A 25,220-nucleotide genomic window follows, 5' to 3' on the forward strand; every position below is an offset into this window, starting at 1 on the left:
CTAGACTTATTTTAGAAAAGCTCTCCATAGCCTGACTCTTATTTAATTAAGAGTGTTACTGATCCTTTGTTACTTCTTAGCCTCTGTCACTGACAAAAGGCCTATTATTGCTTCAAGTCACCAAGCTTCAATAATAGAGAAGAGAAAGATGAATCCAGGATAGGGAGAAAAGAAAAACAGGAATAAACTTGAAGTTTAGGTAGTATTTGAGAAACTGCAGTGTGACTGGTACTGTACTAAAAATAACTAAATATCCATTTCTGGGTTTAGAATATTCACAATACACTTTTTTTCCCCCCTGTCACCTGGTCCCAGCTTTCTCTCTGTAAGTGTATTCTAGGTTTAGTCACACAGATTGTGACATTGTAGTTTTTTTTTTTTCTTTCCTGAAAGTGACTTTTTATTTTTTACAGACTGCACTTTGATTCATTGTACACAAATGGGTACAGTACATCACTTTGTTTCTATGGTTGTGCTCTATGTAGATTCATAACTTTTGTGTAATCATACACTTTCGACAGCTCAGTATTGGCTTTGTTGCTGCTACTCCTAGGTACTGTCTGAGCCAGGTATACCACTCCTAAACTTGGTCACCTACCTTGAAAGGAGAGCTGTAACTTAAGAGTGTTAAAGATGAATTAGCACTTAAGAGAGATTTTATTCCACATAAGTAAAACTGACAAAGAAAAATTCTGTCTTGAAAATGACTTCCTAAATTTATCTATTTCCTGTCATCTTGAAAACCCAATCCCATAAATTTAGTACAAAAGAAAAAAATATAAGGAGAACACTCCCTCCACTACAGAGTGGGCTACTGTTCAGTGGGGGTGGGGCAGTGGGTTGGCTCTCTGTGCTTTGCGCTGCACTATGATTTGGTAACTCTACATGAGGCACTGGCAAATAAACGTTTCACACACCTGCTGGGCAGTCATTGATGCACACCCTCCTCATTCTTCCTGAAAAAACAAATGAAAGTGCACATGAATGTGCTTGGCCTGGGGCAGAGACACTTGTGAGTCCATTCTGCTGTATTCTCCTTTGCTTCATCCTGGATAATCATTCTGTGGTAATTCATAAAATTAACAATTTATAAATCAGCCTTGGGACAATCAATAGATCAAAAGGCTGGAAATAGAAGGCAGATAATATTTCTAGGCCAAAATGAATAATCTTAGAACATAATCTTAGAAAAGATTTAGTGTGCCCAAAATAAATGCAACAGAAAATATGAGAGCAGTCACTGAGGAGAAACTTAGTGTCAACAGTCTTGAAGAACAGTTCTTACATCAAAAAAAAATTTCCCAAATGTAACAGGACACAGGTTTGAAACTCTGGTGTTCAAATACATGTGTTTGGACATGCCCTGGACCCTGGCGAACAAAGCTGAGTACCTTTATCTTTGACACAACCTGTTCACGTCTGCTTCCAGGAGGAGACTGTAGCAGCCTTCTGTGAAGTCCTTCTGCAGGCCCTAGTGGTCAGGGAAGTAGTCGGTGGTGAGGCGGGGCATGTCAGAGCACTGAGAAACTTCCAGTCCACTCTGACTGTGCGACAGAAGCCTGGCACTACAGGGGGAGCAGACTGTGTCAGAATTGCCTTGCACATGGGTGGGAGAAGTTCAAGTATGTGTGGTCACCATGGCGGGTTTGGGATGTGAGGGCAGGGGACAAGGGACGGATGGGAAAAACTGTTCATGGTAAAAGGCGATAGAATTTCCAGGATTGGGAGGGAGAAAAAGAAAGGGGTGAGGGAGGGAGAAAGAGAGAAACAGTTTGTTAGACAATGCAGTGTACAAGCTTCTCTAATCCCATCATGCAAGTGGGATTCACAGCTGATATTTACATTTCCTGCTTATCATGAGCTATGGCCACAGTGCCAGTTAGATTACTATAGGGCAGGCAGTGAAGCCAGAATTAAGGACAGGTAGTGTAGAAATAGGGGATCGGTCAAATCGAGGAAATGAAGCCATGAAGCTATCTGCCTCTGGAAGTTGGAAACTGCCCCTGGAAGAATGGAATGTCAAGGATCTCTGGAGCTCATTGATTACCAAATTTACCTGCCTTTATCAAGGACTGCAAGCATGGAGCTGCTAATTAATGCCCCCTGGGCCCTTACCTGCCTGAATCACCTTGGCCCTCCCCCTGCCCATGGCTTCTCACTTAATGCAAAACCAGGCCTAGTCACGTAGGCAGGAAGGAGAGATAAGGGGGTAGAGAACTGGAGAACAAAAGAGATCTTAACCTATAAAAGATGTAGGGTGCACTCACTTCTGGGGACTTTAGAACATCAACCATGGCCCCCTTCTTCCTGTCAGCAGAAGTCCGGTACCTTTAAATAAAATCCACCACCTTTAAATAAAATCTGCTTAATATGCTTGCCTTGGCATGCTTCTCTAGTGTTCAGTCTTCAACATTGGAAAAAGCAGAACTTGTCACCACTAAACGGCGGTATCAGCAGGATTACACATCCAAGCAAATCAACGTTCTGAAAACAGATGAGAGACTCAGGCCAGAGACTCTCAAGAAGACTGCAGAGTAGCTGGGTAGAAAAAGGAGAAGAGCTCAGCCTGATTTGAGAGCAAAACAACATACAGTAGCAGAAGTCAGTAAAACTTTCAGAACTTCAAGAATAAGTAACAGATCTACAGGGGTAGGAAGAAAAACCAAGGAAGACTGAGAAAATTATGAGACTGAAACATTATGAGACAGAGTTTGACAATCCAGAAATAAAAGCTGTGATCACCAGAGTAGGATCAACCACATGAGTCTGACTGGAATTGTCTGCTCTTAAGTAGCATTTCTGAACCTTGGAAACTGCTAACATTTTGAACCAGATTAATTCTTGGTTGTGGAGGGCTGTTCTGGACGTTGTAGAATATTGAGCATCATCACTGGACTCTCTTCACGAGGTGCCAGTGCCTCCCTCTAGCGGTAAAAAAACAGAAATGTCTGCAGGTACTGCCACACAGTCCCCAGAGATCACTGAAAGTTATAAGGCAGCGCTATGGTTTGGAGGCAATTTGTCCTCCAAGGGTTTGTGTGTTGGGAGTTGGTCCTCAGTGTGGGGAGAGAAGTGTGGAAACTTTAAGAGGTTCCTAATGGGAGGTGATTAGAGCCATGCCCTTAGAAGGGATTAGGGTACTTCTGCTGGGATTTCCAGGTAGTTCTTGACCAGTTCTTGATAGTTCTGGCCCCTCCCCATGCTCTGGTTCCTGTCCCTTCACATGATCATCCCCTCTCACAGGTTATTTCATCGCTATGCCATCCACCACCATGTGATGTATCCAGAGGGGCATTCATCAGAGCTGCATCCTGCAGCATGAAATTTCAGCCTCCCAAACTGTGAACCAAATAAACTTTTCTATAAAGCTCTTCCACCTCAGGTACTTCATTATAGTAATGAAAAACAGGCTAATTTAGGCTGATATTCAGGTGAGAATTATTTTAATCTTTAAGTGTAGCTCTCTTTATGTGAAGATTATTTTCAAATCTCTGTAAGAGAAGCAATATAGGGCGGGGGCTGTGGCTCACGGTGCTGGAGAACTTGCCTCGCACGTACAGGGAGTGGGTTCGATCCTCAGCGCCACATAAAAATAAATAAATAAAATCAAAGTACTGTGTCCATCTACAACTAAAAATATTAAAAAAGAGAGAGAGAAGCAATATGGAACATAAAAATTCCACACTTTTGCCTCTGAGACCTGAGTGAGATATGCATACACCCTATATCTGTACAGTGATTATAGCATACATGTGGTGTTGCCCCTGTTGCCTTATTTGCCCTCACATTCCCCTCACAGGGATGAAGAACACTTGTATATGCTAAGTCACAGTGAGAAGATGTCCCAAGCAGCACCACACTAAAGTGGAGAAGATGATTAAACTGGCTTAGGATTACCCTCATGGTCTACACAGGTCTTGTTAACTCACTAATACTTCAGGAATTCAAAACATAGCACAGAATAGCCGAATCACCTCAATTTCCCCAGGGAAAGACAAGGAGCTAAACTTATTTCTACTTCCTGGTTGACCCAAGAAAAGAACTAAGAGACCTGATCAAAGTCATAGCAGGGAAGCCAGAAACAGAAGTCTGCTATATCTTTATGCCCTTGTAGGTCATGCTGGACAACCTTAGCCTCCTGAAGATTATAAAAATCTGTAGAAAAGCTTTCTGCTGACACATACCAAAATAGAGAGACCTCGAATGCCTGGTCCAAAATCCCATGATGAGAAAGTCTTCAGATACTTAGTTTAATGATTTTCTGTTCTGGGAGGAAGAAAACATGGTTCTTAGCTAAACCTAGTACATCCCAATTCTGAAAAGAAGGCCTCTGAAGAGATCCTACTTCAGAAATACTAAATAGGTAATAAAACCCAGTGCTAGAATTATAGAAAAATAGGATCATTTATTCACTGCTGGCCACCTTCTGGAAAATAATCAATTTGCCTACTACTGCCTACTTGGGGAAATATATTCCAGGTATATGAAATGAAAGAACAGATATACCCACTGCCATTCACTACACCTACATTATATGCTATCACTAAACAAACAAACAAACAAAACCCAAAAAAAACCCAGTCAAATGGTCACAGTAAGAAATCATTATTCAAATCAAGATAAAAATATGTCTATAGAGCCTTTAAAAATGACTAACCAGGACCTGAAGAAATAGTGAAAGAATTAAGTTAATCATAAATGAGGACAAAGAAACTCAATGATGTACACCCACTGGTCACAGAAAGTGACATAAAGTTGACCAGGTGGTAGGATTTTTAAAAATTTTGTGAAGGTAGATATTTAGATGTTCTCATACTTCACATCTATTAAATAGACAAAAATGGTTGAAATGAGTGCAAACTAGTCAGATATTTTTAGCTATAGGTACGTAATAGGTTCCAGGAAAAGCCTATTATTTCTTTCCAATTTTTTCCAAGTTATCAGAAGGCATTTAAGGGCTAATACCAATTCTAGACTGGCATGAGAGCCTTTATGGAAATCTTTTTTTCCCACAGGGCTTCCCCTTGCTTTAAACATCTCACACACCCTGGCACCCCCCTCCTGCTAGTCAGTTGACCCCTCTTACTTGGATCTGAAGAGGTAGAAAAACTGTCTTCTACGACATATTCTGAATCTTAGGATTCATACCTATGGAAAGATAAAAAAACAACTTGTCTAAATGAAGTTCATTCTGCAAAAGAGTTTTGACAGGTATGTATGAAAAAGCCCCAAATTCAAACTAAAAAGAAAAATGGGAACCTTGTGCCAAATCTAGGCTGAGTATTTCAAATGGCACTAAAGAATCAATCAAAGATAAAATGAACAATCTAAAACTTGGGAATGAATCGCAATGTTACTCTGAGGTTATTGATAACATTATTTCCATAATGAGTTCTTTGGTAAAGTAATCTTCTCATTTTAAGAAAATGGACAAATTTCAATGTCATTTCAATTAATTAGAGTAATCTTTAGCAAATCTGAAATGACTTATTTAAATTTAGTTCGCTCGTAATTCATCCTTATCTACCAGAATTATTCTTCCCCAAATCACGGCTTTCTAGAATCTGACATAAGACATCAAAACTCACCATGTTAACAGAATAACAATTATTTTGCTTGTAAATGAAAAGAAAAAACATTCTTTGACGGCAACTTACTCACGAAGAAGTAGTAGAACTAATTTTAAAACACATACAACAGTACTTTAAATGTCATTCACAAAACATACATATTTACTAGAAAATTATGCCATAAAAAGAACTGCAAAGATTCTCAGTGAAATGTCAACAGTGGCTATTTCCAAGAAGAAAGCTGAGAGGGTAGGAAGTAAAAGAAAACTTTTGCTTTCAACTCTAATTACACTTGTCATTTGAATCTTTTATCTCAAGAACAAATATTTACAAATTTCTGGGAAATACTTGAAAAAATGAGCTATGAGTTGGGAGAAAGCATTTGTAAATCACATTATCTAGCAAAGGACTTGTGTCCAGAATACACAAAGAACTCTCAAAACTCAAGATGAAGAAAACCAAGAACCCAATGAGTTAAAGGGCAAAAGATTTGAATAGACAATTCACCAAACAGATGAAGGTGAATGAGCACATAAAAAGATGCTCAATATCACTAGTCATTACAGAAAAAGCAAATTAAAAGTATACCTACATGAATGATTAAAATGACTCATCATTGCCCATGCTGACAAGAATGTAGAGCAACTGAAATTCTTATACATTGCTGGTAGGAATGCTAAATGATAACATGATTTTGGAGAACGGTTTTAACATACATTTAACATTTGACCTACCATTCCCACTTCTAGGATTTTATACAGGAGAAATAAAAACTTATGCTCATACAAAAAGTCTGTTATACGAAAGTATGCCCATGTTTAAAGCAGCTTTATTTATAGTTACCCAAACCTGAATACAACTGATCTGGTGAAGGGATAAACTGCAGTAGAGTCACACAATGGAATACTACTAGGCAATAAAAAGTAATGAACTACTAATGCATGCAACAGTTTGGATGAATCTCAAATGTATTAGCTGAGTGAAAGAAGCCAGAGTCATTGTATAATTCCATGCATGACATGCTGAGAAATATAAAATGAGACAAAGAACAGATCTGTAGTTGCTAGGGAATTGGGGAGGGATTAGATACAAAGAGGCACCAGGAGAGAATTCTAGATGATGATGGAAACAGTCTGCATTTTGATGTATTTTTTCATCAGTATATGACTCTATGAAATCTGTCAAACTCAAAGAACTATACACAAAAAAGAGTGAATTTTACTGTATATAAATTTAAAATACATAAATTTCTCTGAATTTAAAAAGGTGATATTGCTTGGCTGAAACATTAGACTGTAATTTTTTTGAACTACCTACAGCAGATTTTAAAAACTTACTACTAAAGGTTAAGTACCTCAATCCAAAAATCCAAAATCTGAAATGCTGAGATCTAAAACATTTGGAGCTTTGACATGACAGTCAAAAAGTTTTGGATTTTGGAGCATTTTGGATTTTCAGATTAGGAATGCTCAACCAGTAAGGTTTATGCAAATATTCTAAAAATCTGAAAAACTCTGAAATGTGAAATACTTTTGGTCCCAACCATTTCAGATAAGGGATATTCAACCTATGTCATCAAAGATATTTGTCAGACAAATATAGTATATCATTTCATTAAGCATATATAATAAAGTCAATATAAAGTATGCATTAAGCATTTTCTACGGATAAAGAAAATAAAAGTACCTGGTGCAGTGTACACATCTGTACTGCCAGCTATTCAGGAGGCTGAGGCAGGAGCATCTCAAGTTCCAGGCCAGCTTTGGCAACTCAGCAAGACTCTGTCTCAAAAATGAAATAAAAAGGGTTGAGGATACAGCTTGGAGGTAGAGTGCTTCAGAGTTCAAATCCCAGTACCTGACCCCTAAATCTCCAAAAATAGAAAAAAAAAAAATCCCAAAACACAAAAACAATCAAACAACAACAAAAACAGCAGTAGCAATAAGGTGGATTATCTTGTTTGGCCTAAGAACTAGTATGAAGGCAATTACAAAATTGGCATTTCCCAAAACATTCTGTGTAATAAGGGTATTAAATAATCACCTGCCAGATTTGGTTGGTGAGTTTGATCATTAGATCATTCCTTTTTTTAAACTATGAAAATCCAATCAGACTACTTGTATAAGGCAACTGAAATTGTTACACTAATAAATAGTGTAACTGGGTCTGGGATTGTAGCTTGGTGGTAGAATGCTTGTCTAGCATAAGTGAGGCCCTGGTCAATCCCCAGCACTTCAAACAAACAAACAGTTCCATTTATCAGAGCAGCTTTGGCTCCTAGGTCAAAATTTGACTTAAAAGATTAAAAACAATAAAAAGAGTGAAAAAAGAAAATCAAAAAAGTTGACCTGTGCTATCTTTAATGGACACACACACAAACACACACACACAAACTTAAAAAGGAATTTTTTTAGAAAATGTATTTTAAGGGCTTCTTGGAAGCCACTTACACAGTTTTCTTTTCTTTTTTTTTTTTTTTTGGCAGTGCTAGGGATCGAACCCAGGGCCTTGGGCTTGCAAGGCAAGCACTCTACCAACTGAGCTATCTCCCCAGCCCACAGTTTTCTAACATTGCCTAAGCTCAAGGTGATGCTTCTCAAATTGGCTGTGCTGATATACAAATGAAGTCTCATTCTCAAAGTTCAAAGTTCAAAGCCAAACATACAGTTGATACCCAGAAGAGCCATCTGGACTCTCTTTTGACATCTGTTCAGATTTGAGAAGTGTGAACATGTTTTGTGATTGTAAACCTCAAGGTCAAAAAGGACAGTATGGACACGCTGGTACTGGTTCCAGGCCCAGATCTAGAAGCCAGTGATTGGAGCAAGTCATTTCTACTCTCTGGGTTACAGAGATGGCACTTACAAAAACATGACCTGGCCTGGATGAATGACTCAGAGGCCCTTTCTTCCAGCCTCAGTGCGCCATCATCCACGCTTTCCCCACTCTTTATTTAATCTATTCTGTTTAGAGATATACGACATTAGTGTGTATTTTGACACATTATACGTGGACGCAGTATGACTTATCCTAATTAGGATCCCATTCTTGTGGTTGTACATGATGTAGAGTTTCACTGGTTGTGTATTCATATGTGAACATAGGAAAGTTATGTCCATTTCATTCTACTCTTTCCTATTTCCGTCCTCCCTCCCTTTTCCTTCATGCCCTTTGTCTAATCCAATGAACTTCTATTCTTCCCTCCCCACCCCCTTCTTTTGTATTAGCATCCACATATCAGAGAGAATATCTGGTCTTTGTTTTCTTGGGCTTGGCTTATTTCACTTAGCATGATAGTCCCCAGTTCCATCCATTTACCAGCAAATGCCATAATTTCATTCTTCTTTAAGGCTGAGTATTATTTCATTGTGTATAAGTACACATTTTATTTATCCATTCATCTGTTGAAGGGCACCTAGGTTGGTTCCATAGCTTAACAATTGTGAAATGAGCTGCTATAAACGTTGATGTGGCTGTGTCACTGTAGTATGCTGATTTTTAAGTCCTTTGAATATATATGGAGGAAAGGGATAGCTGGGTCAAAGGGTTCCATTCCAAGTTTTCAGAGGAATCTACATCCTGCTTTCCACAGTGTTTGCACCAATTTGCACTGCCACCAGCAATGCATGAGTGTACCTTTTCCCCCACATCCTTGCCAATATTTATTATTACTTATATTATATTTAATATTACTTATATTCTTTATAATTGCCATTCTGACTCGAGTGAGATGGAATCTCAGTGTAGTTTTAATTTGCATTTCTCTAATTTTGCTAGAGATGTTGAACATTTTTTCACGTATTTGTTGACCAATCGTATTTCTTCTGTGAATGCCCGTTCAGTTCCTTTGCCCATTTGTTGACTGGGTTATTTTTCTTCTTGGTGTTAAGGTTTTTGAGGTCTTCATATATCCTGGAGATTAATGCTCTGTCTGAGGTGCAAGTGGCAAAGATTTTCTTCCATTCTGTAGGTTCTCTCTTTATGTTCTTGATTGTTTGCTTTGCTGTGAAGAGACTTTTTAGTTTGACACCCTTCCATTTATTGATTCTTGATCTTACTTTTTGCACTTTAGGAGTCTTGTTGAGGAAGTTGGTTCCTAAGCCAACATGCCGAGTTGGTTCTACATTTTTTAGTAGGCACAGGGCTCAGGTCTAATGTGTATGTCCTTGATCCACTTTGAGCTGTGTTTTGTGCAGGGTGAGAGATAGCGGTCATTCTGCTACACATGGATTTCCAGTTTTCCCAGCACCATTTGTTGAAGAGGCTATTTTTTCTCTAATGTATATCATCTACCATTTACTTTAGCTCTCGAAGATTGTTGCTCACACCAAATATGCAAAACAAAATACCAAGATGAAGATTCTGAGTCCCAAGACTAAAGAGAAAGAAAACAGCTTTCATTTATTTTCTTTTCCAAAATTATCCACCTCCAATGAAGAAATGACATTAATGAACAAGTCTCCTAACAAGTTACCTATTTAAATAAACAAAAGGATAAAAAGCTGCAGGTGCAGCATACTGGTAGATGTGTGCTTAGCAGGTGCGAGGCTGAGTTGAACTACTAGTGCCAAAAAACAAAAAGGGAAAAGGATAAAAACTATCTGCCCAGTCAGGAGCACATGCCTGTAATCTCAGCAGAGGCAGGAGGATTGCAAGTTTGAGGTCAACCTCAGTAACTTAGCAAGAACCTGGCTTAAAATAAAAAATGAACAGGGCTGGGGAGTATAGAACACTTCCGGGTCCAATTATGGGCACTTCAAAAAAAAAATGATGGAAGGAAAGGAGGGAAGGAGGGAGGGAGAGAAGGAGGAAAGAAAGGAGGAAAGAGAGAGAGAGAAAGAGGAATAAATTAAAACTGAACTGCCTAATCCTACCCACCATAACTGCCTGGTCCCTGTTGGGTAGTAGAGTGAAAAATAAGTGACAAGCATAGCTGTGAGGTTCTTGCGGACAGTGTTCAAAATGAAATTCTACAGAGCCAGGAGGGAAACCTGCGAAGACACGACTGTAAATCATGACTCATGAATCATGTCCAAATGCAGAAGAAAAGGTGAGTCACACTTGAGTACCTGGGGATGATACAAACTGTCAAGCCTGGGGAGGTGAAGGTAGGGTCACACATGAGGTTTTCTTGAGTCTTTTCTGGTTTCTTCTTTTTAAAATGAGTGAAACATAGTTGTGTGCTTAGACTCTACCTCATTCCCAAACGAGGACTCTTATGTGGCAACTTTGTCCTAAATGAACTCAACCACTTTTGATCCTTAGAGTAACTCTGTGGGGCAGACAGCTGAGAGAGAATCTCTGTGCCCATTACACAGATGAGGAAGCTAAGGTTCCCTGTGTTGTTCAGTGGTAGAATGATTATCTAGCATGCTCAAGGCCCTCGATTTGATCCCCAGCAAAGGAAAACAAAACGAAAACCAAAAAGGGGGCTGAGGCTCGGGTAATGCTGAAGGTTCAATTCCAAACGGCCATGGGGCGCAGGGGTAGGACTCAGATCCATGCTGCTTTCATCAATGCACACCCCCTCACTTAACACATCCTGATTAAGCAGAGATCACATGTTCAAACCACACTGCATCACCGGAATCACTCAGTCTAACTCCCCTCCAGAAGGCTTTCCTTTCATAGCTGCTACTCTACAAGGGAGTTGGCTCACATAGAATTCCAAAGGAATGAGAAGCCAGAGCTCCCTGGGGTCAGGAAAGTTGGTGTACTTAATTGTTTTTGTTTCTTCTCAGACTTTAGCGCAGTGCCTAGAGTTCAATAAACATTTTTGAGAAGGGCAACAATTTAGTGAGTCTGATGAAAGCAAACCACATTCCATGATGAGATGGCTTGGAAAGTAAGTCACTAAAAAAACGAAATGAGGTAGAAAAAGAGTGCCCAAGTCCTTGAAGGAACAAATTCAGTTTAATTATTCAACAAGGTTATAAGAGAATAAAAGCATCAGAAGAAAAATTATATCATGCTTCAGTGAGAGAAAGCTTCCTAAGATGGCTTCTAGCATTCATTCAATTGTCTACTTTACCATGTATCTCCTATCTACTGTGTGCAGACCCGTTTTAAGCTCTGGAGATACAGTCATGAGCAAAACAAAAATCTTTGCTCTCAGGGAACTTATAATAAGAATGCAAAAGTAAAAAATACAGAATATCAGGTGATGCCATGGGGAAATATTAGGTAGGGAGGACGCATGGAGAGTTGTGGGGTAGAGTGTGCAATTCAAGGAAGACTTGAAGAAGTGTGAGAGCAAACGGTGTGTGCATGTGAGTTGGGGGGGTGTCAACGTAATTTATCATCCAATCCAGGACACCACTGAGACTGAAAAGGAACACTACTAATAATTATAGAGGTCAACAAATTTCAACCAGGAATGTTCTGGGCAAACTCGGACACATGGACTTTAGCCATAAGGTCCTCCGGAGTAAGAGCATAGTAAGGAAGAGAGCAAAAGAAAGGACAAGAGATTCAAAGTGTGCTGCATCTGTTTAGAGGACCACTAGAGCAAAGTGAGAGTGGAAAGCATAGAATGAGTTCTAAGACTAACCTTGGGAAACGTGACTCCAGGGGCTCTGTCAGCTACTGTATGCCTTGACTTTTATTCCAGGTGAGCTGGGGAGCCCTTAGAAAGTTCTATGCTAGATAAGATTCATGATCTGACCTCTATTTTAGAATGGTAGTGTTGAAAATAAACCATACAAAGGCCAAAAGGGCAAGTGGAGACCCCTTAGCAGTCTACTGCATCCAAGCAAAAGATGGTGGGACCTTGGACAGGGTAGGACTAGTGAAGGTGAGGTTCTGGACATAGTCTGATAGATCTGACATTAATTGGTTATTGCATATGGCAATAAAAATTAGGATGATGGTACCTAAATGCTGTTTTTGATTAATGTAACTGATCAGGTAGCTTAGGGTCAAAGATGAGAATTCAGTTCCATGTGGCTACAGCCCACCAGCTGGTGAAGACTCCTGGTCCCTTTGAAAACATAAGCTATGGGTCATGAGGGAAGTAGGCAAGGAAAAGGTGACCCTACTTAACTACATCATCCTGACTAGAAAAACAATCCAAGGGAGCCAACAACTTCTATAACAAGTTAAACATTCTAGAACACATAAATATAAGTAAAATACTTGAATATCAAACGATTCTGTGGGTTGTTCAAGTACTTCTCAGATTTGACAGCTCAGTCTTGTAAGTGTACATTTAATTGTCAATAAATTATGTGCTAAACACAATGGGAGGGAAGACGATGAGTAAAGATAAGCTCTTTCAGTTTAGTGGGGAACACAGCAGGATCATGATGTCTCAAGTTGTACAAATGGGAGCACAAAGACTGAGTGGATATTTGCCAGGTAGAATCAAGGGCTGAAGACAGGGAAGAGGCGTATTTTATACCGAGGGACTGTACTATGCAAAGAAACATGAGGACATATTCTTTTGAGAGGTCATAAGTAATGGCTGGAATATAAAATATACTCATCTAGTAACACAATAATAGTGTCTGTTTTTTGAACACATACTACGTGTTCCTGGTACCATCCTAAATAAGCATTTATGTGAATTGCCACTTTAATATTTATGAATATCCTCCTCCTCATAATTAAGAAACTGGAGAATGCAGAGGTTACTAGCTCAAGAGTGTCACTGCTCATTAGAGTGTCATGGGCCTCCTGTCCTAAGATTCTAGAACCTGCACTTGTTCCACCTGCAGTTCTATGAGGTAATGGAGGCAGTGAAGATATAAATATGAGCAGAACCAGGTGATGGCTAGTATTACAAGCCATGAAGAATCAAAAGGGGTTAGAAGAATCAAGAGGTGGTAGAGTACTTGACTAGCAAGAGGCCCTGGGTATAAACCTCAGCACCAGCCAACAAATAACAACAGTAAAACAACACTGAGTAGGAAGGAGAAGCTAGTAAGATCTGCATTTAGAAATACCTTATTGGAAACAATATGGAAGATGAATCAGAAGGGACAAAGAACATAGCAGGAAGACTCATTTAGAAGACTACTGCAATAATTTGGGCTAGAAACCATATGGGGTCTGATCAAAACAAATTAAAATGGAGATGAGACAATATCAGAAGAAAAAGGGAACAGAGAAGGAAGGGTGGGTTGGAGGATGCCTAGATGTGATTTCTCTTGGTAACACATTAAGGATAAGGCATCTGGGAGTCATTCAAGAAGAGGAGTTAGGCAGTTCTACAACTCAGGAGCCAAAGAGGTAGAAGGCAGAAACAGAGATCCAGAGAGTAGCAAATGCTTAGCTGAGAGGACTCTATGATGATGTCATCTGAGGATCTTTCACAACCATTCCCGAATAATGATTCTTCGAAAGGTCACTCTTCACTTCCTTTTTTCTCCAGACTAGACTGTAAAATTCTTAGAGACACATTCAGGAAATGATCTGGTCTACCAAGACTACCCCAGGTCACCACATTACCCTGGGCAGATGCTGGTGCTGCTACCATCTGAATCTGCAATTAATGCTTCATACTTCAGGTTGTTACTAGAGAAACCAGCTCAAGGTGTAGTCTAGGGAGCAACAGAGAATTGAACTCTAATCCAAACAGCCCAGGAAGTTCAAACTCTAGGTTCCTACAAAAATGCCTCCTTGGTTTAGCAAAGCAATAGAAACATTACTTTTTAAATTCTGAAGTAACCTTAGAGGGTCTGGCAGCCAGGTAACATTTTTCAGCATGCTGCATGCAGGGTCATAAAGTATTTGCCTTGAGTAGCTTAAGATACAGCATAAGAATGGGGAGACATGGCTGCCAGTTCTCAAGCAGCCAAAGTTCTTGGATCACAACTGTTAAGAAGTGATTACTTTTTCCATCTTCTAAGGTTTTCTTTAATTTCTTTCTTTAGTCTTCTGTAGTTCTCATTGTAGAGGTCTTTCACCTCTTTTGTTAGATTGATTCCCAAGTATTTTATTTTTTTCGAGGCTATTGTGAATGGGGTAGTTTTCCTAACTTCTCTTTCTGAGGATTCATCACTTATGAATAAAAATGCATTAGATTTATGAGCATTGATCTTATATCCTGCTACTTTACTGAATTCACTTATGAGTTCTAAAAGTCTTCTGGTGGAATTTCCTGGTTCCTCTAAATATATAATCATGTCATCAGCAAATAGGGATAATTTGAGTTCTTCTTTTCCTATTCGTATCTCCCATGTTCTTGGATAGGCAGAATTAATATTGTCAAAATGGCCATACTACCCAAAGTCTATACAGATTCAATGCATTCCAATTAAAATTCCAATGACGTACCTCACAGAAATAGAGCAAGCAATCATGAAATTCATCTAGAAGAATAAGAAACCCAGAATAGCTAAAGCAATCCTTAGCAGGAAGAGTGAAGCAGCGGGTATCGCAATACCAGAACTTCAACTATACTACAAAGAAATAGTAACAAAAAACGGCATGGTATTGGCACCAAAATAGACAGGTAGATCAATGGTACAGAATAGAGGACATGGACACAAACCCAAATAAATACAATTTTCTCATACTACACAAAGGTGCCAAAAACATGCAATGGAGAAAAGATAGCCTCTTTAACAAATGGTGCTGGGAAAACTGGAAATCCATATGCAACAGAATGAAACTAAACCCCTATCTCTCAAGCTGCACAAAACTCAACTCAAAATGGATCAAGAACCTCGGAATCAGACCAGAGACCCTTCATCTTACAGAAGAAAAAGTAGGTCCAAATCTTCAACATGTTGGCTTAGGATCAGACTTCCTTAACAGGACTCCCATAGCACAAGAAATAAAAGCAAGAATCAATAACTGGGATAGATTCAAACTAAAAAGCTTTCTCTTAGCAAAGGAAACTATCAGCAATGTGAAGAGAGAGCCTACAGAGTGGGAGAAAGTCTTTGCCACTCATACTTCAGATAGAGCACTAATTTCCAGAATATATAAAGAACTCAAAAAACTCTACACCAAGAATACAAATAACCCAATCAACAAATGGGCTAAGGAAATGAACAGACACTTCACAGATGAAGATCTACAAGCAATTAACAGATATATGAAAAAATGTTCAACATCTCTAGTAATAAGAGAAATGCAAATCAAAACTACCCTAAGATTCCATCTCATCCCAATTTGAATGCCGATTATCAAGAATACAAGCAACAGTAGGTGTTGGATAGAATGTTGGGGAAAAAGGTACACTCATACATTGCTGGTGGGGTTGCAAATTAGTGCAGCCACCCTGGAAAGCAGTTTGGAGATTCCTTAGAAAACTTGGAATGGACCCACCATTTGACCCAGCTATCCCACTCCTTGGCCTATACCCAAAGGACTTAAAATCAGCATACTACAGAGATACAGCCACATCAATGTTCACAGCTGCTCAATTCACAATAGCCAGATTGTGGAACCAACCTAGATGCCCCTCAATTGATGAATGGATAAAGAAATTGTGGTCTACACATACAACAGAATATTACTCAGCCATAAAGAATAATAAAATTATGGCATTTGCTGGCAAGTGGATGAAACTGAAGAATATCGTGCTAAATGAGATAAGCCAATCTCAAAAAACCAAAGAACGAAAGATCTAGCTGATAAGCAGATGATGATACACAATGGGGGTTGGGAGGGAGGTAAGAATGGAGGAAGGAGGGACTATACAGATGGAAAAGAGGGGTGGGAGGGAAGGAAAAAAATAACAATGAATCAAACACCATTACCCTATGTAAATGTATGATTACACAAACAGTATGCCTCTACTTCATGTACAGAGAAACAAGTTGTACTCCATTTGTTTACAATAAAAATAAATAAATAAATAAATAAATAAATAAAAAAAAAGAAGTGATTACTCCATTCTGACCCCAATGATCATTCTCAGATCACTAGACATGGGAGTAGTAATAAGACAAGATGCCATGTGATGCAAGAAAAAGTATCTAGTGCCACCTCAGAAGCTTTCTTGTACCGCAAATGGAACCTAAATCTAACCAACACTGTACAGATAACTAACACTTTACAGAAATTCAGGGAATAGAGAAAAAGTTAAAGATTATTTAAAAAACAATCAGCTAAATGAAGGAAGCAAAATATTCTTTCATAAAAAAAGACACTGTACTCAAATGTAATTTTGCCATAATGTGGACCTTGTTTACATCCCAATTCAAACAAACAAACTACGAAAACACAGTTTTAAGACAACTGGGAAATCTGAATGTGAACATTTAAGGACATTAAAGAATCAGTATTGTTAGTAGTGATAATAGTACTGAGGTCATGTTATTTGTCTAAAAATTCTCATTTGTTAGAAACATACAATGAAGTATGTTCAAGTGTGAGAAAAATAGGATGTGTGGAATTTGTTTTAAAATACTGCAGTAAAAATTTAGAATGTGGGGAATTTGATGAAACAAGATTGGCAACATGTTAAACAGTTATTCAGGGTACTGCTCTCTCTGAGCAGGTATGAACATTTCCTTAAAGTATTAAAAATAATGTATTTTTATTAAAATACATTATGTATGTTTTATTAAAACATATCTTATTAAACATATTTTATTAAAACATTATTAAAACATATTTATTAAAACATCCCTAAGGTAGAAAATCTCAAGAAGTACTCAGAGGAAAGAGCAAAAGAGAAGTACGATGATGAGGTGAACCCTTAGAATCAAAGTGTTAACCATACCAACAGAGCTGCCCTCTGGCATCAGAACTGTTTCTTCCAACAAGGATTTTCTATTATTTCAGATCTTAATCAAAGCCTGAAAATAGATTCCAAGTGCCCACAACATATTTGCTGTTTCAGAAGTAAATATGTGAGCACCAGTGTATGTGTAGTCAAGTACAGGTGACAGAAAACCAATTAAGATACAGTCTGTGTGACTGGACATGGTGGTGCATACCTGAAGACCCCACTACTGTGGAGGCTGAGGCAGGACGATAACTCGAGTCTAGGAGTTTGAGATGTGCCTGAGGAAAAAAGATCCCCATTTCAAAAAATAAAAAACAAAAAAAGGAAAACTCAGACCTGTAAGTTGCCTTCCCTAGGCAACTTGGCAAGACCCTGTCTTAAAAAATAATAAAAAAGGATTGGGGACATAGCTCAGTGGTGAAACACTTGCCTAACATGCATGAAGCCCTGGGTTTGATTCCCCAGTGCTACCAAAGTTAAAAAAATAAACAAATAAATAAAAATTAAAATACAAAAACAAAATCAGAAGGAAAGAAACCTGGAAAATGGACTCACGTTATTTGGTGAACTGAGGAATCAAAACATCAACTCCCCCCCCAAAAAAGCTAAATTTCTATTGTATACATTCATATTAAAAATATAAAGAACTAAGCATAAAATTCAAGATTATCAAGTATTTGAAAAAAATTATCTATAACGTGGAGTAGAATGAACAGTTTGGTATATCTAACTCCATAACAATTAGAAATTATTGCATGACCAAAACATCACAGAACAAATTTAACAAGCAGAAATGAAATAACAAAAAGTTTGTAAGCTTTTGCAATAATAAACCTACAAGAAACTCTGTATCTAAGGATCTATATCAGTGCCATCCCAGTTAGAGAATGATTATGGAATTCGTTAACTGCCAGAAAAACCCTCAGAACCTTCTCCCTATTTTAAGATACTACTTTATGGCATACAAAATAGCTGGACCAAAAAACATGAAAACAGATCCTAATGTTCTACATGGCACAGCTTCCATTTGGCTAATTTTAATTGAAAACATTTTCAAAGTTGCTCTCATAAAGATCTGTATTGGACCTCAGGTTTTTCTAAACAATTCTTATATGCACCCACAAGTGAATCAGGTGAGAACAAGCAGGTAGCAAGGTGCTGATTCTGGGATAATGGGCCAGGAAGACTGAACACTTACTTGAGCATCATAGGCATCGTAATCTGCTTGGATGGGAAGAGCGTTCTCAGGTTCTTGTGGAGTTCCAAGAGCTGAAATACACAAAATAGTACAAACTGTCACCCAAACACATTTCACACAGATGCTTGCAGAGGGTCTTCACCAAAATCTGCAAGGCATATGTGGTCATCATCTACCCTGATAAAATGGGATAATAACCCATTCATCAGTTTGTTAAACCTTCCACAGGTGGTTCAGAGAGAACCCAGGTCTCCCAAGATTTAAGAAACTTCACATGATTTTGTTGCCAAGGGTTAGCTGGTTCTTTCTAAAAATGATAAAAGATTTCAAAAAATACATTTATCATGACTATGTGTTACATTCTCAGAGGCAGACTATAAAACAAATGGATATTTAATCATTTTCTCCTTTGCCATAGTTCATCTCCCAATGTACAGTAGGTATATGGCTGCTCCCTAGGGTAGGGACCACTTCTTAACCCTTTCCATAACTGATGGGAAGGCAGGAGCTAACCGTGTCAGTCCCTGCTAGGTCCCTTACGTCCCACCTCACATCTCACTTATTCTCACCATCCCATCCAATGGGAGCACGAACTCTACTTCACAGAAAAGGATATTCAATGCTATATAGAATAAGGAACTTGCCCAAAGTCATACAATGAGCAGGTGGGAGAGCCAAAACCCAAGCCCAGACTTTCACATCAATCCACTGCTGTAGTTTTTTCTACTATGAATTCAGTTCCACCTGACTGGGACCCTGCATGTTTCCCCCTCCACCATGGCACCATCACCTGTCTAGAGCTGAGAACTCCATAGATGTCCAGTTTGCCTCAATAAAGTAAGTATAATGGTAGAGGAAAAGGCTGCTAGAGCCATACTCTCTTTCTTTCTTCCTTTCCTTCCCTTCCCTTCCCCTCCCTCCCTCCCTTCCTTCTTTCACCCCCTCAGTTCAGTGAATTGAACCCAAGTCCTATGTATGCTAGGCTACCACTGAGCTATGTACCAAGCCCTCCTATCTCTCATATATCTGCTATAAAAATTTGTAAAGTTTTTTTTTTTCCCTCTTATACTGGGGCTTGAACTCGGGGCCTTGCACATGGTAGACAAATGCTCTACCACTGAATCCTTTTTGAAATTTTATTTTGAGACAGTCTTGCTAAACTGTTAAGGCTGGCCTTGAACTTGCAATCTGCCTGCCTCAGCTTTCTGAGTAGCTGGGATTATAGGCATATGCCATCACACTCAACCAAAAATTGTAAAGCTTTAATAGGAATTTCTTAAATCCTATTTGTAACCCTGTGGGGAGATAAGTATACCTCAGGATTGTAAGAATTATCCATGTGTACCAGTCTGAAGGTTCTGCGGGTTAGTGGCACCTAATTTCTTTCCTGCCTGTTTTACTGTGGAATGAAACTGTTTTGGTTATGTGAAAACTGTAAAGAAACAGTGTCATTAATTTAAACCTGAAGACACATTTACAATCCCAGGCATGGATCTGCATTTCTGTGAGTAGTGTTGTTTTAGGCTCTGCTGATCTTCCCAATTCTAACTTTTGCAATTACTACAAAACATTTACTGTATTTTTAGTTGTTCTACTCTTCTTTTTTCCCCTTAAGTTGTTTAATGTGCTCATTCTAAATCCTAACTAGATCAGATTCCCCTCCTGGTAGCAGGGATTAAATCTACTTGTACCATGGTACTTCTCACCCTAATTGCCATAATGCTGGACCCAAGGGAGGTTCTTCTCATTCATTGAATAACCAGCATTTAATAAATAATAATAAAAAAAATAACCCAAGCAAGAAAGGAAAGGGTTAGTATTCAAGAAAAGATGATAGAAATCATTAACTTCTAGTTCTGAGAATAATCTTAAAGTCATGTCAGGCACACAAGAAAACTGGAGCTCAGATTTGCAATGGGTATGTTGAATGAATGAGTGAATGGACGCTGCCCAGACCTTTCTATTCTTCTGACATCTCTCATATTCTTTTATCTGTCATCAACCTGTAAGTGAGGTTTGGAATTATGAATATCCCTCCCCACTTTTCATCAAATCTCTGACCATAAGCAAAAATAAAAACATTAAGGGGGTAATCTTACTGGATAATCAATGGACCATGGGACAATCCTCCTGGGATAGTAAGTTTATAAGAACATAAGAATGTCACTTGCTGTCAGACCTGGAGGTTAGTCTGTCCCCAGGGTATCAAGGAAAGTACCAAGTGCAGGTTGCTCCTCTCTTCTCAGATACTAACTGTACAAGAGCTGAGTGATAATGTCAGAAGAATGAGTTTCTATTAAATGAGACACGTGAAATTGCTATTTTTGAGGGTATCATGATTTCAAATGACTAAAACTAACAGCTGCAGTGTTGTCATGGACACCATATTCAACCCCAGGCAGGGGTTGCCTCTAGAACTGTTTTCTCCATTGCACAATGTGATCTCCAAGACAGATCCCAGTTATATCCTCCCATATCCCATATATCCCACCTTTGTAATTCTTATATATATCTGATATTAATTTACTTGGTGAGTGATTTTCATTATCAGTCAAAAGTACTTTGAGGAGTATTAAGGTCTTACTGAAGACAATTTTATTATGCTTACTAAGGTCTCTGACCTTACTCTAGTGGGAACATGTTGCCCACTTCTGAAGAGGCTTTGCTGACAGGAAGAGAGCAATGGCTCCTGGGGACAGCTGTCCATCTCTGCCCCTTTTGTTCCCACCATCACATGATGTGAGCAAGCAGGGCTCACAGTGAAATGTGAAAAGCAGGCCTCAGGGTCCCCCCGTTCTTAGATTCAGAAGGTTCCCCACATGTGGTTCCATCCTGTGTAATTAACTAGCACCAGAGAACCAATTTAGAATGAAAAATAAAGTAATAATTCGGGAAACTTTAAAATTTGAGAAACTGCAAAACTTTAGTTCATATACAATTTTGTGTATTCTGTAGTTACTTTTTACCTTACTTCCTGAACTAAACTCAAAACCATGAAATACAGTACATAATTAAATAATAGCTATTTTTAAACTGAGAAATGAATCTGAATGGTTAAGTTATAATAACTGGGAGTGTAGTTCAGTGGCAGACTGCTTCCCTAGCTTGCACAAAGCCCTGGGTTTGAATTCCGCACTGCAGAAACAAATAAGATATAACCCCAACAATGTGAGCACATCATTCTTACAGAGCTGGCCAAACAACTAATCCTTGCTCATTCCTGGTTCCTCATTTGGTGAGTACTTACAGTTGACAGCAGCATCTACCATAATGATGGCAAAATAGCCTTAATAAAGATAACGGTTGTACTACAAGGCTAAAATTAACATTTGTGTTGAGTTTTCAAACTGGTCTCCAGTTAATATTTGCAACTAAATAGAAGTCAAAATTGAAGATTCTGTTGAGCTTTAGTAGTTAAGTCAAGTGGTATGGTTCTCATCAGTCTCAGCATAAGACAGACAATATAAAGAGCTCTGGAAGCTGAAGAAAAAACAGCTACTTGCTATTAGGGGCAGTACAGGAAGGATCCACAGGACTTACAGTAGAGGTATATTGGAGCTGGGCTTCAGAGGAAAAACAGACATTTGCAAGGGAAAGGCAGATAGAGAGGTCCTGTAGGTAGAAAGACCCGAGAGTAAGATGTGGGTATCTGCCATGCAAACCAAAAGAGGGCAAGCTGTAGGACAGGAGGCCACAGATGTCAAGTGCTTTAGCCTTTGTCAAGCCAGCATGAGGAATCAGAGAGAAAGGCAATAGAATTTGGTATTCACAAAAATGATGGACACCAAGCCAAGGCACTGGTTGACAGTCGTCTCAAGAAGTCCAGGCTTCCTTGATGTTATATATCAGTGCCTGATCTGTGAGAGCAGAGAGGACACTAATACTTTCTCACTTTTACATATTGAGATTCCAAGTAAGACTTTGGTAGATGAATTGAGAGAAGCCATTCCGAGCTGGAATCAGTAGGAGCACTGAAACAGTGACCCATGCAGACAAGAGGCATGGAACTTTTCTACAAATGAAGGGGGCCAAGCAAATGGAGGTAGATCTGCTATGTTTGTGGGAGTTGGGAATAGGACTTGGGAATAGTCACAAAAATAAGGCCTTTAAGATTTTTTATTTTTTCACCATAGACTATGTTAGGGCAAGTGCTTTGCATGTAGAGAAGCCTAAGCAAATATCAGAACTTTGTCTTCACCTTTTTTTTTCTCTGGTGCTGGGGCTCAAATGCATGTGGGGCACTGCATGTGTAAGTTATGCAGACGAGTGCTCTACCACTGAGCCACACATTCTCTGAACAAAAGGTTTAGTGCCATAAAAAGAACTTAACAGATTCAAAACCCTTATCTGTTGTTAATCGAGATCACACAAACCTGAGATTTATCTAGTATAGCCATCACCCAGGAGAGGACTCCAAGGAGTGCTCTGTGATGCCCTTGAGAAAAGGCCAGCACAGAGATAAGCCAGAAAACAAGCAGGACACGGAATGGTTCTGACTTTTCTGTTTTTAACTATTCACCAACCGGCTTTTAGGAAGCAAATCCAAAAATCAAATTACCTTGAACAAGAGGATATGTTAATACTAATCCTAACTTCTTTTAATAAAAATTTCCTTTACACTGACTCACTCATTCTTGGAGTGTTTCCCCATAGTTGGCTTCTGTTGTAATTAAAGTCATTCATGGAAAGTCTGTTTATGTGTTATGATGAATAACTGTTGGATACAACTAAAATGCATATAAGGATATTGCAAAGTGTTATCACTGGAATGAGTGATTTAAACTCATTAAACTGTGATGAAAGATCTGGATAGAACTTGGACTGGGTCAAAACATTGCCAAAATGTAGTCACCTTATCCTGGTTCTGTTAGCTCAGTGGCATTGTAAAATTTCCTACCCTCTGTGCCTCAGTTTCCTCTGTAGTGAAATACAGGTGATGACCTTTTTAGAATTGTTGAGATGAGTTACCAAATGCAAACCTTTAGTATGGTTCCTATAGTATGTGGTAAGCATGCACTTATTGTTATCCACCAGCACAACTATGACTGCTATCATCATTCCAGTTTGACAGAGCAAACTGTAACACATAGTATTATGTGATCAAGGGGGGATTAGAATCCAGATCTGGCTCACTCCTAATCTAGACTTTTCCCACTATTCTGCCTGAATTCTTATGACTGTTCCCCTAGTTCAGAGATAATAAAAAGTATACTATAAAGGATAAATTAATTTTTATGGCTGATTTTATCATACTGACTATAAATGGATTTCCTAATACAGATAAAGTGGATCAGAAATTTAAAATGAGGAAAAAATGTTTTCTATAACTACAAGATACAATATCAGACATTAAATCCCACACCATCCTACTGTTATGTATAACTAATTAGAACAAATAAAAAAAAAAATCCCCCACTACCACCTCTATAGCAAATAGGAACCCACTGGAATCTCTGCTGGGAAATGTGAAAAACCAGTTTGGTACTCATGGGGTAAATGGAAGGCACATGCTTTCAGCAGTTTAATAAAACTTCAGCAGTTTAATGTGGGATTGTGATGGCACTTACTGAATCCTGGGTAGGCAACTCTATTTGAAAAAGGTTAGAGAACTCCTAATTTGGAATTTGAAGTATTCTTTTGGATAATGTTGTAGTCAGTTCTTTCAATGCTGTGACTAAATGACATGACCATACAACTATAGAGGAAGAGTTTATTTGAGGGCTCACGGTTTCAGAGGTCTTAGTACACAGAAGGCTGGCTCCATTTCTTAGGGCTTGAACATCATGGCCCAAGAGGGTGGTGGAGCGAAGCAGATCACATCATGGTGATCAGAAAGCAGAGAGAGAGAGACTCCACTCTCCAGATACAAAGTATATACCACATAGCCATGCCTCCAATTAACCACTTCCTCCAGTTACACCCCACCTGCCTCCACTTACCACTCAATTAATCCCACTAAGGATTAACTCAATGATTACGTTAAGACTGTTATAATCATTTCTCCTCTGAACCTTCTTGCATTGTTTCATACATGAGCTTTTGGGGACACCTCACATCCAAACCACAGCAGATAAGTACATGAGGGAGTCTTTGAAAATAAAGATTTTTTTGCAGGGTTAAGGTGATAGAAAACAGGTATTCTTTCTCTTTCATTCTCTACAAACTAGGGCCCTTTATATAAACATGGCACTTAAAAAGGATTCAGGACTTCATATGCTGTAACAGAGCACCTTAACAAACATTTTCTTACTTAATATCCATAATAACTATATGCAATTGGTACAGAGGTTATCACTGAAGTTCAAAAAAATAAAATTTCTTTTCCAAAGTTTCTCAAAGTTAGACAATGATAGAGTTGGAACTTAAACTCCAAGTCTTCCACATCTCACATACTTTTAAATATTTTTCCTCTTCCTTTTCTGTAATCTGGAAATAAAACTGCAAAGGAGAACAGAGAAACATTTTTAAATAGGCAAACTGTCAGAGGATGAGGCCCAGGCCTGGGAAACAAGGTTCAGGGACGGGAGGTTGAAAGATGTGAGGCATGGTGGAAATACTGGTCATCCTTTATTAGGAGGCCGCAAAAACCCCTAGTCAGTGTCCCCCATCCTCCTAGCCATTTCCATAGGCCTTTTTTATATCCAGCCAAACAAAGGAGGCACCCAGCCAGAAGGCTACATAAGTGAGCATATGCTCACAAGCAACAGTTTATGACCCTGAGTACATGTGCTGAATCACAGTGTTTCTGACCTTGACTACACACTGACCA

The 25,220-nt window shown here is 38.8% G+C and overlaps 1 long non-coding RNA gene across 5 annotated transcripts in view; it reads right to left on the bottom strand.

The window, feature by feature from the left end:
- LOC124991971 (uncharacterized) overlaps positions 1-25,220 on the bottom strand; it is a 94,948-nt gene that overhangs the window by 59,506 nt on the left and 10,222 nt on the right. For 4 of the 5 annotated variants that reach the window (XR_007110001.1, XR_007110002.1, XR_007110003.1 and 1 more), the window contains exons 2-4: positions 18,452-18,522; positions 7,257-7,351; positions 5,087-5,148 (exon numbers count right to left, since the gene is read on the bottom strand). This is a non-coding gene — a long non-coding RNA (uncharacterized LOC124991971). Of the gene's footprint in view, positions 1-5,086; positions 5,149-7,256; positions 7,352-17,464; positions 17,532-18,451; positions 18,523-25,220 lie in introns of all 5 variants that reach the window. The other variant, XR_007110000.1, reaches the window with a different exon arrangement.

This window comes from Sciurus carolinensis, chromosome 8 (assembly GCF_902686445.1).
Source record: "Sciurus carolinensis chromosome 8, mSciCar1.2, whole genome shotgun sequence".
Lineage (NCBI taxonomy): Eukaryota > Metazoa > Chordata > Mammalia > Rodentia > Sciuridae > Sciurus > Sciurus carolinensis.